At 47.0% G+C, this 16,084-nt stretch overlaps 1 protein-coding gene across 3 annotated transcripts in view; it reads right to left on the bottom strand.

Annotated features, from left to right (window-relative positions):
• Positions 1 to 16,084, bottom strand: part of SPON1 (spondin 1) — a 1,148,287-nt gene that overhangs the window by 562,762 nt on the left and 569,441 nt on the right. The window lies entirely within an intron of this gene.

The following is a 16,084-nucleotide window of genomic DNA, read 5'->3' as shown; positions in this document are numbered from 1 at the left end:
GCCAAGAAGGATGGTTCTCTGAGACCCTGTATAGATTATCACCTTCTAAATAACATCACGGTCAAATTTCAGTATCCTTTGCCACTGTTGTCCGATCTGTTTGCTCGGATTAGGGGGGGCAGTTGGTTCACCAAGATAGATCTTCGTGGAGCGTATAATCTTGTGCGTATAAAGCAGGGCGATGAATGGAAAACAGCATTTAATACGCCCGAAGGCCATTTTGAGTACTTGGTGATGCCTTTTGGGCTTTCTAATGACCCTTCTGTGTTCCAGTCCTTCATGCACGACATCTTCCGAGAGTATCTGGATAGGTTTATGATTGTGTACCTGGATGATATTTTGGTCTTTTCTGATGATTGGGAATCTCATGTGAAGCAGGTCAGGATGGTATTTCAGGTCCTGCGAGCCAATGCCTTGTTTGTGAAGGGCTCTAAATGTCTCTTCGGAGTCCAGAAGGTTTCCTTTTTGGGCTTTATTTTTTCTCCTTCTACCATTGAGATGGATCCAGTCAAGGTCCAGGCTATTCATGACTGGACTCAACCTACATCGGTAAAAAGTCTTCAGAAGTTCTTGGGTTTTGCTAATTTTTACCGTCGCTTCATCACTAACTTTTCCAGTGTGGTTAATCCTTTGACAGATTTGACCAAGAAGGGTTCTGATGTGACGAATTGGTCTCCTGCGGCCGTGGATGCCTTTCAGGAGCTCAAACGTCGGTTCTCTTCGGCTCCTGTCTTGCGTCAGCCGGATGTCTCTCTGCCCTTCCAGGTCGAGGTTGATGCTTCTGAGATTGGAGCAGGGGCTGTCTTGTCACAGAGAAGCTCTGATGGCTCTGTGATGAGGCCATGTGCTTTCTTTTCAAGAACGTTTTCGCCTGCCGAGCGGAATTATGATTTTGGTAATCGGGAGTTGTTGGCAATGAAGTGGGCATTTGAGGAGTGGCGACATTGGCTTGAGGGAGCCAAACATCGTGTGGCGGTCTTGACGGATCACAAGAATTTGACTTATCTCGAGTCTGCTAAACAGCTAAATCCTAGACAGGCTCGATGGTCGCTGTTTTTCTCCCGTTTTGATTTCGTGGTTTCATACCTTCTGGGTTCGAAGAACGTGAAGGCTGATGCTCTTTCTAGGAGCTTTGTGCCTGACTCTCCGGGAGTTTCTGAACCGGCTGGTGTCCTCAGAGAAGGGGTGATTTTGTCTGCCATCTCCCCTGATTTACGGCGGGTACTGCAGGAGTTTCAGGCCGATAGACCTGATCGTTGTCCACCGGAGAGACTGTTTGTCCCGGATAGATGGACCAGTAGAGTCATTTCCGAGGTTCATTCTTCGGTGTTGGCGGGTCACCCTGGGATTTTTGGTACCAGGGATTTGGTGGCTAGGTCCTTTTGGTGGCCTTCCTTGTCGCGGGATGTGCGTTCCTTTGTGCAGTCCTGTGGGATTTGTGCTCGGGCCAAGCCTTGCTGTTCTCGTGCCAGTGGTTTGCTTTTGCCTTTGCCTGTCATGAAGAGGCCCTGGACGCATATTTCCATGGATTTTATTTCGGATCTTCCAGTCTCTCAGAAGATGTCTGTTATCTGGGTGGTTTGTGATCGTTTTTCTAAAATGGTCCATTTGGTGCCCTTGCCTAAGCTGCCTTCCTCCTCCGATTTGGTTCCACTGTTTTTTCAGAATGTGGTTCGTTTGCATGGTATTCCTGAGAATATTGTGTCTGACAGAGGATCCCAGTTTGTGTCCAGATTTTGGCGGTCCTTTTGTGCTAAGATGGGCATTGAATTATCTTTTTCATCGGCCTTCCATCCTCAGACGAATGGCCAAACCGAACGTACTAATCAGACCTTGGAGACTTATCTGAGATGTTTTGTTTCTGCTGATCAGGATGATTGGGTGACTTTTTTGCCATTGGCTGAGTTCGCCCTCAATAATCGGGCTAGTTCTGCTACTTTGGTTTTGCCTTTTTTTTGCAATTCTGGTTTTCATCCTCGTTTTTCCTCAGGTCAGGTTGAGCCTTCTGACTGTCCTGGGGTGGATTCTGTGGTGGATAGGTTGCAGCAGATTTGGAACCACGTGGTGGACAATTTGACGTTGTCACAAGAGAAGGCTCAGCGTTTTGCTAACCGCCGTCGCTGTGTGGGTCCCCGACTTCGTGTGGGGGATTTGGTATGGTTGTCTTCTCGTTATGTTCCGATGAAGGTTTCCTCTCCTAAGTTCAAACCTCGTTTCATCGGTCCTTATAAGATTTTGGAAATCCTCAACCCTGTGTCATTTCGTTTGGACCTCCCAGCATAATTTGCCATTCACAATGTGTTCCATAGGTCATTGTTGCGGAGATATGTGGTGCCTGTGGTTCGGTCCGGTTTTGGTCGAGGGAGAATTGGAGTATGTGGTGGAGAAGATCTTGGATTCTCGTGTTTCGAGACGAAGGCTTCAGCACTTAGTTAAATGGAAGGGCTATGGTCAGGAAGATAATTCCTGGGTTGTCGCCTCTGATGTCCATACGGCCGATTTGGTTCGTGCCTTTCATTCGGCTCGTCCTGATCGGCCTGGGGGCTCTGGTGAGGGTTCGGTGACCCCTCCTCAAGGGGGGGTACTGTTGTGAATTCCGTCTGGGCTCCCTCTGGTGGCCTTTAGCGATTCTGCGGGTCTGGAGCTGGGCTCAGCTGCCTCATTTCCTGCTATGCTGGTTCCTATTTAACTCCACCTGGACCTTTACTTGTTGCCTGCTGTCGTTGTATTCAGTGCTGGTTCTGACCTCTCCTGGATTTCCCTGGTGACCTGTCTCTTTCTGAGAAGCTAAGTCTTGCTAGTTCTTTTTGCTCATTGTTTCCTTGAAAATGTTTCTCAGTATATGATTTGTTCAGTCCAGCTTGCTTATATATGATTTTTCGCTTGCTGGTAGCTCTGGGGTGCAGAGTGCGCCCCTCACATCGTGAGTCGGTGTGTGGGTTCTTGTACTTTCTGCGTGGATAGTTTTTGTACCGACCGCACAGATCCCTTGCTATTTTCTGTCTATTTAGTGTTAGCGGGCCTCATTTGCTTAAACCTGTTTTTCATTCCTACGTTTGTATTTTCCCCTTAACTCACCGTTATTATTTGTGGGGGGCTGTCTAAACTTTGGGGGTTATTTCTCTGAGGCAAGTGAGGCTTTGCTTTCTCTCTAGGGGTAGCCAGTTTCTCAGGCTGTGAAGAGGTGTCTAGGTTTTTAGGTAATGCTCCACGGCTGCCTTTAGTGTGTGTGGATAGGATCAGGATTGCGGTCGGTATAGTTCCCACATCCCCGAAGCTTGTCCTACTATTCAGGTGTACCTATCAGGTCAGTTTGGTGATCCTACCACCGGATCATAACAGAGGTCCAACATCTGGCCATCTATGTGAGTGGCCTCAGAGGACCATTGAGTGAGGCCGAAGGAAGCAGTGAGAGATAAAAGTTTAGAGGCAGCTGAGGTGGAAGTGTCATTAGGGATATTGTAATCACCCATGATGATAGTGGGGATGTCAGCAGACAGGAAATGAAGTAGCCAGGTAGTGAAGTGGTCGAGAAAAGTGGAGATGGCTAGTTCTGGGGGGTGGTAGATGAAAGCCAGCTGGAGGTTAGAAGGGGAATAGATGCGGATGAAGTGCACCTCAAACGAGGGAAGAGTAGCGGAGGGTGGTAGCGGGATTGGTGTAAAGGAGCAGGTGTCAAACAGGAGCAAGCCAACCACTACACCACATTTGTTGCTGAGGCGAGGGGTGTGAGAGGTGGAATCCGCCATAGGAAAGCGCAACTGGAGAGGCTGAGTCAGAGGGGTGAGCCAGGTTTCAGTGATGCCAAGGAAAGAGAGTTTGTTGGTGATGAAGAGGTTATGGATAAATGGCAGTTTGTTGCAGACAGAGCGTGCGTTCCATAGTGCTCCAGGTAGGGGGGCCAGGGGAGTGGGGGCTGAATGGGTATGAGGTTATCATGGTTGGGAAAACGTGCAGAGGATCGTGGCAGTGGGTTAGAAATGAGTGTGGGGATGTGTTGAGGAGGGCCAGGATTTGGGGATACGTCACCAGAGATGAGGAGTAGCAGACTGTTATGACCCCAATGGCAGAGGGTCTCAGGAATAAATACCAAATCTGCAAACACAAAAAAAAACCAGCTCATAGGGCAGTGGTAACTGGGCTGACCATATATCTAATCCTAGCACCACAAATAGAAGTAGCCGGGGAATGTGCCTACGTTGGTTCTAGACGTCTCGCACCAGCCGGAGAACTAACTAACCCTAGAAGGGAAAAGAAAGACCTTTCTTGCCTCCAGAGAAAAGACCCCAAAAGTTGGATACAAGCCCCCAACAAATAATAACGGTGAGGTAAGAGGAAAAGACAAACATAAGAATGAGCTAGGTATTTAGCAAAGAGAGGCCCACTAGCTAATAGCAGAAATAGTAAGATGACTTATATGGTCAGCAAAAACCCTATTAAAATATCCATGCTGGATATTCAAGAACCCCCGAACCGTCTAACGGCCGGGGGGAGAACACCAGCCCCCTAGAGCTTCCAGCAAGGTCAGAAATCACATTTAGTACAAGCTGGACAAAAATAGAAGCAAAGCAAGTAACTCAAAAAAACAAAGAAGCAAGACTTAGCTTAATTTTGCAAGAGCCAGGACCAGCAGACAGGAGAAACAGAAGGATCTGATTACAACGATGCCAGGCACTGGACTAAGGATCCAGGAAGTTAATATAGCGACACCCCTGGACTAACGACCCAGGTGAGTGCCAAACAGAAAAAAGACAATCCCAGAGTCATACCACTAGTGACCACAAGATGGAGCCAAAAAGTCTAATTCACAACAGTACCCCCCCCTTAAGGAGGGGTCACCGAACCCTCACCAAGACCACCAGGGCGATCAGGATGAGCAGCGTGAAAGGCACAAACTAAATCGGCCGCATGCACATCAGAGGCAACCACCCAGGAATTATCCTCCTGACCATAGCCCTTCCACTTGACCAGATACTGAAGCCTCCGCCTGGAGAGACGAGAATCCAAGATCTTCTCCAAAACGTACTCCAACTCGCCCTCAACCAACACCGGAGCAGGAGGCTCAACAGAAGGAACCACAGGTACAACGTACCGCCGCAACAAAGACCTATGGAACACGTTGTGAATGGCAAACGACACAGGAAGATCCAAGCGAAAGGACACAGGATTAAGGATTTCCAATATCTTGTAAGGACCGATGAAGCGAGGCTTAAATTTAGGAGAGGAGACCTTCATAGGAACAAATAGAGAAGACAGCCATACCAAATCCCCAACACGAAGTCGGGGACCCACACCGCGGCGGCGGTTGGCAAAACGCTGAGCCTTCTCTTGTGACAACTTTAAGTTGTCCACCACATGATTCCAGATCTGCTGCAACCTATCCACCACAGAATCTACCCCAGGACAGTCAGAAGGCTCCACATGTCCCGAGGAAAAACGAGGATGGAAACCAGAGTTGCAGAAAAATGGCGAAACCAATGTAGCGGAACTAGCCCGATTATTAAGGGCAAACTCAGCCAACGGCAAGAAGGTCACCCAATCATCCTGATCCGCAGAAACAAAACACCTCAAATAAGCCTCCAGAGTCTGATTAGTTCGCTCCGTTTGTCCATTAGTCTGAGGATGAAAGGCAGACGAAAACGACAACTCAATGCCCATCCTAGCACAAAAGGATCGCCAGAACCTGGAAACAAACTGGGATCCTCTGTCAGACACAATATTCTCAGGAATGCCGTGTAAACGAACCACATTCTGAAAGAACACAGGAACCAGATCGGAAGAGGAAGGCAGCTTAGGCAAAGGTACCAAATGGACCATCTTAGAAAAGCGATCACATACCACCCAGATGACAGACATGCCCTGAGACACCGGGAGATGTGAAATGAAATCCATGGAAATGTGTGTCCAAGGCCTCTTCGGGACAGGCAAGGGCAAGAGCAACCTGCTGGCATGCGAACAGCAAGGCTTAGCTCGAGCACAAGTCCCACAGGACTGCACAAATGACCGCACATCCCGTGACAAGGAAGGCCACCAAAAGGACCTAGCCACCAGATCTCTGGTGCCAAAAATTCCCGGATGCCCTGCCAACACCGAGGAATGAACCTCGGAAATGACTCTGCTGGTCCACTTATCAGGAACAAACAGTTCTTCAGGTGGACAAGAGTCAGGTCTACCAGCCTGAAATCTCTGCAACACACGTCGCAAATCCGGAGAAATGGCTGACAGGATAACTCCCTCTTTGAGTATACCAACTGGTTCTGCGACTCCAGGAGAGTCAGGCACAAAGCTCCTTGAAAGAGCATCAGCCTTCACATTCTTTGAACCTGGTAAATATGAGACCACAAAGTCAAAACGGGAGAAAAACAATGACCAGCGGGCCTGTCTAGGATTCAGGCGTTTAGCAGACTCGAGATACATCAAATTTTTGTGATCAGTCAAGACCACCACACGATGCTTAGCACCCTGGAGCCAATGACACCACTCCTCAAATGCCCACTTCATGGCCAACAACTCCCGATTGCCAACATCATAATTCCGCTCAGCAGGCGAAAACTTCCTAGAGAAAAAGGCACAAGGTCTCATCACAGAGCAACCAGGGCCTCTCTGCGACAAAACGGCCCCTGCCCCAATCTCAGAAGCATCCACTTCAACCTGAAAGGGAAGTGAGACATCAGGCTGGCACAAAACAGGCGCCAAAGTAAACCGGCGCTTCAACTCCTGGAAAGCCTCCACGGCTGCAGGAGCCCAGTTAGCAACATCAGAACCTTTCTTGGTCATATCCGTCAAAGGTTTAGCAATGCTAGAAAAATTAGCAATAAAACGACGGTAGAAGTTAGCAAAACCCAAGAACTTCTGAAGACTCTTAACTGACGTGGGTTGAGTCCAATCATGAATAGCACGGACCTTAACTGGGTCCATCTCCACCACAGAAGGGGAAAAAATAAACCCCAAAAAGGGAACCTTCTGTACTCCAAAGAGACACTTTGAGCCCTTAACAAATAAAGCATTCTCACGCAAAACCTGAAACACCATCCTGACCTGCTCTACATGCGAGTCCCAGTCATCAGAAAAAAACAGAATATCATCCAGATAAACGATCATAAATTTATCCAGATACTTCCGGAAAATATCATGCATAAAGGACTGAAACACTGAAGGAGCATTAGAGAGCCCAAAAGGCATCACCAAGTACTCAAAATGACCTTCGGGCGTATTAAACGCGGTTTTCCATTCATCTCCTCGCTTAATGCGCACAAGGTTGTACGCACCACGAAGATCTATCTTGGTGAACCACTTGGCACCTTTAATTCGGGCAAACAAGTCTGACAACAGAGGCAAAGGATACTGAAATTTAACAGTGATTTTATTCAAAAGCCGATAGTCAATACAAGGTCTCAAAGATCCGTCCTTCTTGGCCACAAAAAAGAATCCCGCACCAAGAGGGGAAGAGGAAGGACGGATATGCCCCTTCTCCAGAGATTCCTTGATATACGAACGCATTGCGGTATGCTCAGGTACAGACAGATTAAATAGTCTTCCCTTAGGAAATTTGCTACCTGGAATCAAATCTATGGCACAGTCACAGTCCCTATGAGGAGGCAGAACACTGGACCTGGACTCGCTGAACACATCATGATAATCAGACAAATACTCAGGAACTTCCGAAGGAGTAGAGGAAGCAATAGACACCGGCGGGGAATCACCATGAATACCCTGACAGCCCCAACTTGACACAGACATTGCCTTCCAATCCAAGACTGGATTATGAGTCTGTAACCATGGAAACCCCAAAACGACCAAATCATGCATTTTATGCAGAACAGGAAAACGAATCACCTCCCGATGTTCAGGAGTCATGCACATGGTTACCTGTGTCCAAAACTGCGGTTTATTTTCCGCCAATGGCGTAGCATCAATACCCCTCAGAGGGATAGGATTAACCAACGGCTCAAGAACAAAACCACAGCGCTTGGCAAATTACAGATCCATAAGACTCAGGGCAGCACCTGAATCCACAAACGCCATAACAGGGTAGGAGGACAATGAGCAAATTAAAGTCACAGACAAAATAAATTTAGGTTGCAAATTACCAATGGCGACAGGACTAACAACCCTTGTTAGGCGTTTAGAGCATGCTGATATAACATGTGTAGAATCACCACAGTAAAAACACAACCCATTCTGACATCTATGATTTTTCCGCTCATTTCTGGTCTGAATTCTATCACATTGCATCAAATCAGGTGTTTGTTTAGACAACACCACCAGAGGATTAGCGGTTTTGCGCTCCCGCAAACGCCGGTCAATTTGAATAGCCAGCGCCATGGAATCATTCAGACTTGTAGGAATGGAGAAACCCACCATCACATTCTTAATGGCTTCAGAAAGGCCATTTCTGAAGTTTGCGGCCAGAGCACACTCATTCCACTGAGTAAGCACGGACCATTTCCGAAATTTTTGGCAATACACTTCAGCTTCATCCTGGCCCTGAGAAATAGCCAGCAAGGCTTTTTCTGCCTGAACCTAAAGATTGGGTTCCTCGTAAAGCAATCCGAGCGCCAGAAAAAATGCATCAATATTTGCCAATGCCGGATCTCCTGGCGCTAGCGAGAAGGCCCAATCCTGAGGGTCGCCCCGTAAAAAAGAGATAACAATTTTAACTTGCTGAACTGAGTCTCCAGATGAACGGGGTCTCAGGGATAGAAACAATTTACAATTATCCCTGAAATTCCTAAACTTAAATCGGTCTCCAGAAAACAGTTCAGGAATAGGTATTTTAGGTTCAGACACAGGACTACTGGTAACAAAATCTAGTATGCTTTGCACACGAGCAGCAAGCTGGTCCACACTTGTAATCAAGGTCTGGACATTCATGTCTGCAGCAAGCTCAAGCCACTCAGAGGTAAAGGGGAGGAAGAGAGGAAAAAAAAAATCTGAATTTCCTTTCTTATATCCCACTTCTGCAATGCATTAAACATTCAATGTAGGCCTGGCATACTGTTATGACCCCAATGGCAGAGGGTCTCAGGAATAAATACCAAGTCTGCAAACACAAAAAAAACCAGCTCATAGGGCAGTGGTAACTGGGCTGACCATATATCTAATCCTAGCAACACAAATAGAAGTAGCCGGGGAACGTGCCTACATTGGTTCTAGACGTCTCGCGCCAGCCGGAGAACTAACTAACCCTAGAAGGGAAAAGAAAGACCTTTCTTGCCTCCAGAGAAAAGACCCCAAAAGTTGGATACAAGCCCCCAACAAATAATAACGGTGAGGTAAGAGGAAAAGACAAACATAAGAATGAGCTAGGTATTTAGCAAAGAGAGGCCCACTAGCTAATAGCAGAAATAGTAAGATGACTTATATGGTCAGCAAAAACCCTATTAAAATATCCACACTGGATATTCAAGAACCCCCGAACCGTCTAACGGCCGGGGGGAGAACACCAGCCCCCTAGAGCTTCCAGCAAGGTCAGAAATCACATTTAGTACAAGCTGGACAAAAATAGAAGCAAAGCAAGTAACTCAAAAAAACAAAGAAGCAAGACTTAGCTTAATTTTGCAAGAGCCAGGACCAGCAGACAGGAGCAACAGAAGGATCTGATTACAACGATGCCAGGCACTGGACTAAGGATCCAGGAAGTTAATATAGCGACACCCCTGGACTAACGACCCAGGTGAGTGCCAAACAGAAAAAAGACAATCCCAGAGTCATACCACTAGTGACCACAAGAGGGAGCCAAAAAGTCTAATTCACAACAGCAGACAGAGTGTTAGAAGGTGGAAGCAGGATAGGACATGATGGTGTGTGTCTGGAGAAAAAGGATTGTATGTGGAGGTACAGTTCTGAGGAGAAGGTGAGATGGCTGGGGAGTATTGAGGGAGAAATGACTAGATCTTTGCTGGGTGGAGGGATTGCAGGAGATTGTAACAAGGAAAGTAGTATGTTGTAAAAGAGAAAATAAACCGAAACATTGTAGTGGTTTGGCATTCTGTTACATTCCAGTCCAATTCAGTCTAATTCAAATTATAAAAAATCTGTTATTTGAAAGATAGAATGTGAAAGATGCATGGTTCAGACTACTTCTGGGTCAGACTCCTGGGTCTGAATATATCCCCAGCTAAGGGCAATCAGGTGTGAATGAGGAGGTGGGTGGGTATGGGAGACCAGATGTAAAGAGTTAAGCAAAGGTCATAAAGAGAAGGAGGGGTTGGACTGACCACTCAAAGATATGCCAGAATAACATAATGAGAGACATGAAACAGGTGATGGAAACAAGATGATGAGTAAGAAAGCATACCAGAAAAAGATTGTATGCGCTGCACATAGACACTCAGATGCCAGGGAAAGCACAGAAAATCAATGCAATATACAGAGACATTCAGGATCCAGGGAGAGCTGGGGACATTCAGTGTGTATATACTGTATATATATATATATATATATATATATATATATATATATATATATATATATATATATATATATATCGATAATCCCGCCCCCACACATGATCTCGCCCCCACCCCATTGTTGCACACAATCCCACCCCCACATTACCACACACAATCCTGCCCCCATCACATTACCACACAGAATCTAGCCCAACCACATTAGCACACATAATGCCGCCCCCATCACATTACCACACATAATCCCGCACCCCACATTACCACACACAATCCCGCCCCCCCACCCCAATATTACACACAATCCCGCCCCCATCACATTACCACACACAATCCCACCCCCCACCACATTACCACATAATCCCGCCCCCACCACATTACCACACATAATCCCGCCCCCACCACATTACCACATATAATCCCGCCCCCCACCACATTACCACACATAATCCCTCCCACCCACCACATCACCACACATAATCCCTCCCACACACCACATCACCACACATAATCGCGCCCCCACCACATTACCACACATAATCCCACCCCTCACCATATTACCACACATAATCCTGCCCCCACATTACCACACAAGGCTACGTCCCCACACATTACCACACGAGGCTCTGTCCCCACACATTACCACATGAGGCTCCATCCCCACACATTACCACACGAGGCTCCATCCCCACACATTACCACACAAGGCTCCGTCCCCACACATTACCACATGAGGCTCCGTCAATACACATTACCACACGAGGCTCTGTCCCCACACATTACCACACAAATCCAGTTTTCTTTTGAATTTACACTGCAAATAAAATGTATTAGTATTATTCTGATTTTTAATTATTATTATTGTTATTAACTTCATTTTAAGTTAATTTACCACCTGCGTAAGCGCTACTGAATGTTGTCATTATTTACTTTAGTTTAATCACTAGCAGCGTTAATTAGATAGCAATGAGCATGCCACACGTTAGCTGGCTGGAAACAGCTAGTATATAATATAGTCCAGACTAGGGTTGAGCGAAACGGGTCGGCCATTTTCAGAAGTCGCCGACTTTTGGCAAAGTCGGGTTTCATGAAACCCGACCCGACCCCTGTGTGGGGTCAGCCATGAGGTCGGCGATCTTCTGAATCTGGTATCGGAATTCCGATACCGAGTTCCGATATGTTTGCGATATCGGAAATCAGTATCGGAATCCATATTTAAGTGTAAAATATAGAATCAAAATAAAAAATATTGATATACTCGGACGCGCCCTGGTACTAACTGGCAGCCTTCCTTCCTAAGAATGAGCGCGTGAATGACCTGCGGTGACGTCGCGGCTTGTGATTGGTCACCTGAGCGGTCACATGGGCGGCCGCTACCAATCACAAGCCGTGACGTCATCTAAGGCCCTTCACGCGCTCATTCTTAGGAAGGAAGGCTGCCGGAAAGAAGCCGAGGGTGAGTATATTCCTATTAGGTATATACTCACCCTCGGACGCGCCCTGCTTCTTTCCGGCAGCCTTCCTTCCTAAGAATGAGCGCGTGAAGGCCCTAAGATGATGTCACGGCTTGTGATTGGTCGCGGCCGCCCATGTGACCGCTCACGCGACCAATCACAAGCCGTGACGTCACCGCAGGTCATTCACGCGCTCATTCTTAGGAAGGAAGGCTGCCAGTTAGTACCAGGGCGCGTCCGAGGGTGAGTATATCAATATTTTTTATTTTGATTCTTTATTTTACACTTAAATATGGATCCCGGGGCCTGAAGGAGAGTTTCCTCTCCTTCAGACCCTGGGAACCATAGTATCCCATTGCACTGCATTGGATTTCGTGTTTCGGCCGACCCCGACTTTTTTATAGGATCGGCCGATTTCACTCGACCCGACTTTTGAGAAAGTCGGGTTTCGTGAAACCCGACCCGATCCTATAAAAATAAAAGTCGCTCAACCCTAGTCCAGACCAAAAGTTTGTTTCGGTCTCCGCCATCTAATTTGTTCTTACCTTTATTTGTCTGTAGTGTTTTGGCTCCCTCTAGCGGTCAGAGTCATGTTCACACTACTATATCTGTTTTTTCTATTTTTCCATGTTTGATTCGCCACTGCACTTAAGCACTAAGTTTATAACAATGACATTATACACAGGAGCTCTGTATACAATATCAGTGTACAGGTAATACAGTGATCAATAGTGACACTATACACATAGGCACTGTATATATTGTATAGGTTATACAGTGATCAATGACATTATACACAGGAGTATATAGTGTCAGTGTAAAGGTAATACAGCGATCACTGGTGACATTGTACACAGGACCGCTGTATATAGTATGCAGTGTATAGTGTCAGTGTACAGGTAACACACTGACTCTCCAGTGACATCTCTAGGTGAAGTCCTTCATCTTTGCTTTTCATCTTCATCCAGCACAGACCGCCATCACTTCTTCTAACCAGGGCTTGTCTCTGCAGGGAATAACATAGTTATCTAGAGCACCGCTTGCCGATCACATTGCTTAATTTTTTCCCAATGTCTACACTACACCAGATGAAGAAAAAAAGGCGGCATAGTGTCGCTCGGCACGATAACAGGACCGCCCCCGCATTTAAAACAGTATCCTAAAAAAACAAAATAAATACATGACTGCAGTAATAATATCCCTTAATTGGCCCCTATGGTAATAATATCCCCCATCCTGGCTCCCATGTGTCTTGACTCCAGCCATATGTTCTTCTATCCTAGCCCCATATGTTCTCTCATCCTGCCCTCATCAGTAGCTATTCTGCCCCATGTGATGTCCCGTGATACTACTCCAACTGTCCAATGATCCTGCCCCACGATCCTGCTCCATCTGTCTCCATCCTGTCCATGATACTGCCCCATTGTATCCATCCAACCCCATGATTCTGCCCCGTGTCTCCATCCTGCCCCATGATCCTGCCCCATCTGTCCAACCTGTGCCCTATGATCCTGCCCCTTGTTTCTCCATTCTTGCCCCTGTGTCTCCATTCTTGCCCTGTGTCTCCATTGTTCCCCCGTGTCCATTGTTCCCCCGTGTCTACATTCTTGCCCCCTGTGTCTCCATTCTTGTCCCCTGTGTCCCTATTCTTCCCCGTGTCTCCATTTTTCTCCGTGTATCTTATCCTGCCCCTGTGTCTCCCATCCTCCCCCATGTCTCCCATCCTGGCCCCTGACGCTTTCAATAAAAATTAAAAAGAGTTATCCTTACCTTGCCGCGCTCCTGCAGTGAAGTTCCCTACACGCAGTTCAAGTGTGCACTCGCTGGCGAATGACAATGATGTCATACACCGGCGACGTGCATGCTGACATTAGCTGCCAGCCTCTGATTGACTGGCAGCTTTTAACTATTGCCTGGGTCCGCACGGCAATATAGTTTAACTGAAGGTGCTTCTCAGACGCAGGTTCAGTTTCTGCACAGGCAGAATCCTGCTGCTGGGGTCGTTGACCTGAAGAGACGAGCCTGATGTGGGCCCCCTCTGGTCATCGGGCCCAATACACCAGTCAGGGCAGTAATGCCCGGATGGTGGTCCTGAGTCTGACTGAGTCTGTGGACAGGAGTCTTTTATAAAGGTGACTTCACTGTACAAGTATATGTGACACAGACTATTAAAAAGTGTTCATGACAAAATCATTGCAGGTAATAATAGATTTCGGGGATCTCACCCGTTTCTCTGAAGAAAACCCTCAGAAGGCAGTATGGGAGGACAGGGATGGGTGAATTAGTTCAGTGCCTAATATTCCCTGTCATGTCCCAAATGCAGGACTCCCGCAGTAAGGGTAGTACCCAAGTATGACCGTGTATCAATGAATCCCAACCATTCCCTACACATTTTAGCCTTTTTCCATAGGCCTGATCAGGGTAAAATATATTAGCGGGGTTGATATGTATTGGATATTAATAAAGGTTAATTGAGTAGTGCAGTGGAACTGAAGATTCAAATAAGGGCATGTTAGATAGTGTCACCTAAAATGTTCCTGATGGCTTCCAGGGCATATGTCTTACCTCGGCTGTGATGACCCCTCTAAAAAGTCATTGTGTCTGACATAAGTACCTGTCAGCTGCAAGAGGGGGGCCGTACTGAATTGGCCAAGAATGCTGCACTGCAAGATGTCATTAGGGGCTTGTCTGATTCGTCATTCACCAGGCCATCCAATATCCACAGATGGAGTAATGTGCCAACCACTGTCCAGAGGCAGGTTCCGGATGTATACGACACAGTGCACATCATCAATGGACGATGCAAAATGAGTCATCAATGGGTGTATCATTGAACCACATGACGTGGTATAAGTCATTGTCACATGATGCAATATGCGATATATGCGATAGGTGTGTTTTTGATCAACAGTACACAATGCGAGTCACTGACATCTGACACAGTTTACATCATCAAGGGATGTGTCAATGAATCAGCCATAAACATCTCTAAAGGGGTGTATACTCCTATTTGGCGCTACAGCTCCTCATATTGTAGACAGGTGATGCTTTCACCCCTGCTACCAGCTAAAAGCGCACAACCAGATCCAAACATGGACGATAGGCATCCCACACATATAATGTGCGGGATAGTATTACATAAGTCATATCACCAAAAGGAAAAAAGTTTTAGAGGGGCTACGAAATGGCCGGCAACTGAGATGTGTCAAATATCTGATGTAAGGGTACTGTCACACATTGAAATTTTCATCGCTGCGACGGCACGATCCGTGACGTCGCAGCGATCGTATGAATATCGCTCCAGCGTCGTAGACTGCTGTCACACGTTGCAATCACGGCGCTGGAGCGATGCCGAAGTCCCCGGGTAACCAGGGTAAACATCGGGTAACTAAGCGCAGGGCCGCGCTTAGTAACCCGATGTTTACCCTGGTTACCAGCGTAAACGTAAAAAAACAAAAAGTACATACTCACCCGTCGGTGACCTTCAGGTCCCTTGCCGTCTGCTTCCTGCTCTGAGTGCAGCCGTACAGTGAGAGCAGATCGCAGCACCGCTGTGATCTGCTCTCACTTTCCGGCCGGCACTCAGAGCAGGAAGCAGACGGCAAGGGACCTGAAGGACACCGACGGGTGAGTATGTACTGTTTGTTTTTTTACGTTTACGCTTGTAACCAGGGTAAACATCGGGTTACTAAGTGCGGCCCTGCGCTTAGTTACCCGATGTTTACCCTGGTTACAAGCGAAGACATCGCTGGATCGCTGTCACACACAACGGTCCAGCGATGTCAGCGGGTGATCAAGCGACGAAAGAAAGTTCCATACGATCTGCTACGACGTACGATTCTCAGCAGGGTGTCTGATCGCAGTAGCGTGTCAGACACAGCGATATCGTAACGATATCGCTAGAACGTCACGAATCGTAACGTCGTAGCGATGGAAATTTCAATGTGTGACAGTACCCTAAAGTATACAGCCACTATATATCTGGCTAAATTATTATCAGGAAGTTCTATTCATAATACCCCCTCTACACTAACCAATGATAAGGTAGTGCTGAATCAATGGTGACTAATGTAAACGTGTCTTTGTGGTCACTTGTATTCATCTATCAGTTGAGGAAAGACCTAATCAGGTACATAAGTGAGAAGAGCTGGGAGGGAGCTGTATAACAACCCTCACTAATCACTACTATAGGGCAATAATCGGGTACTGCCCTTGTTAGGG

The sequence above is a fragment of the Ranitomeya variabilis genome, chromosome 2, assembly GCF_051348905.1.
Source record: "Ranitomeya variabilis isolate aRanVar5 chromosome 2, aRanVar5.hap1, whole genome shotgun sequence".
Classification (NCBI taxonomy): Eukaryota; Metazoa; Chordata; class Amphibia; order Anura; family Dendrobatidae; genus Ranitomeya; species Ranitomeya variabilis.
This window is presented reverse-complemented; position numbering and strand designations above follow the sequence as displayed.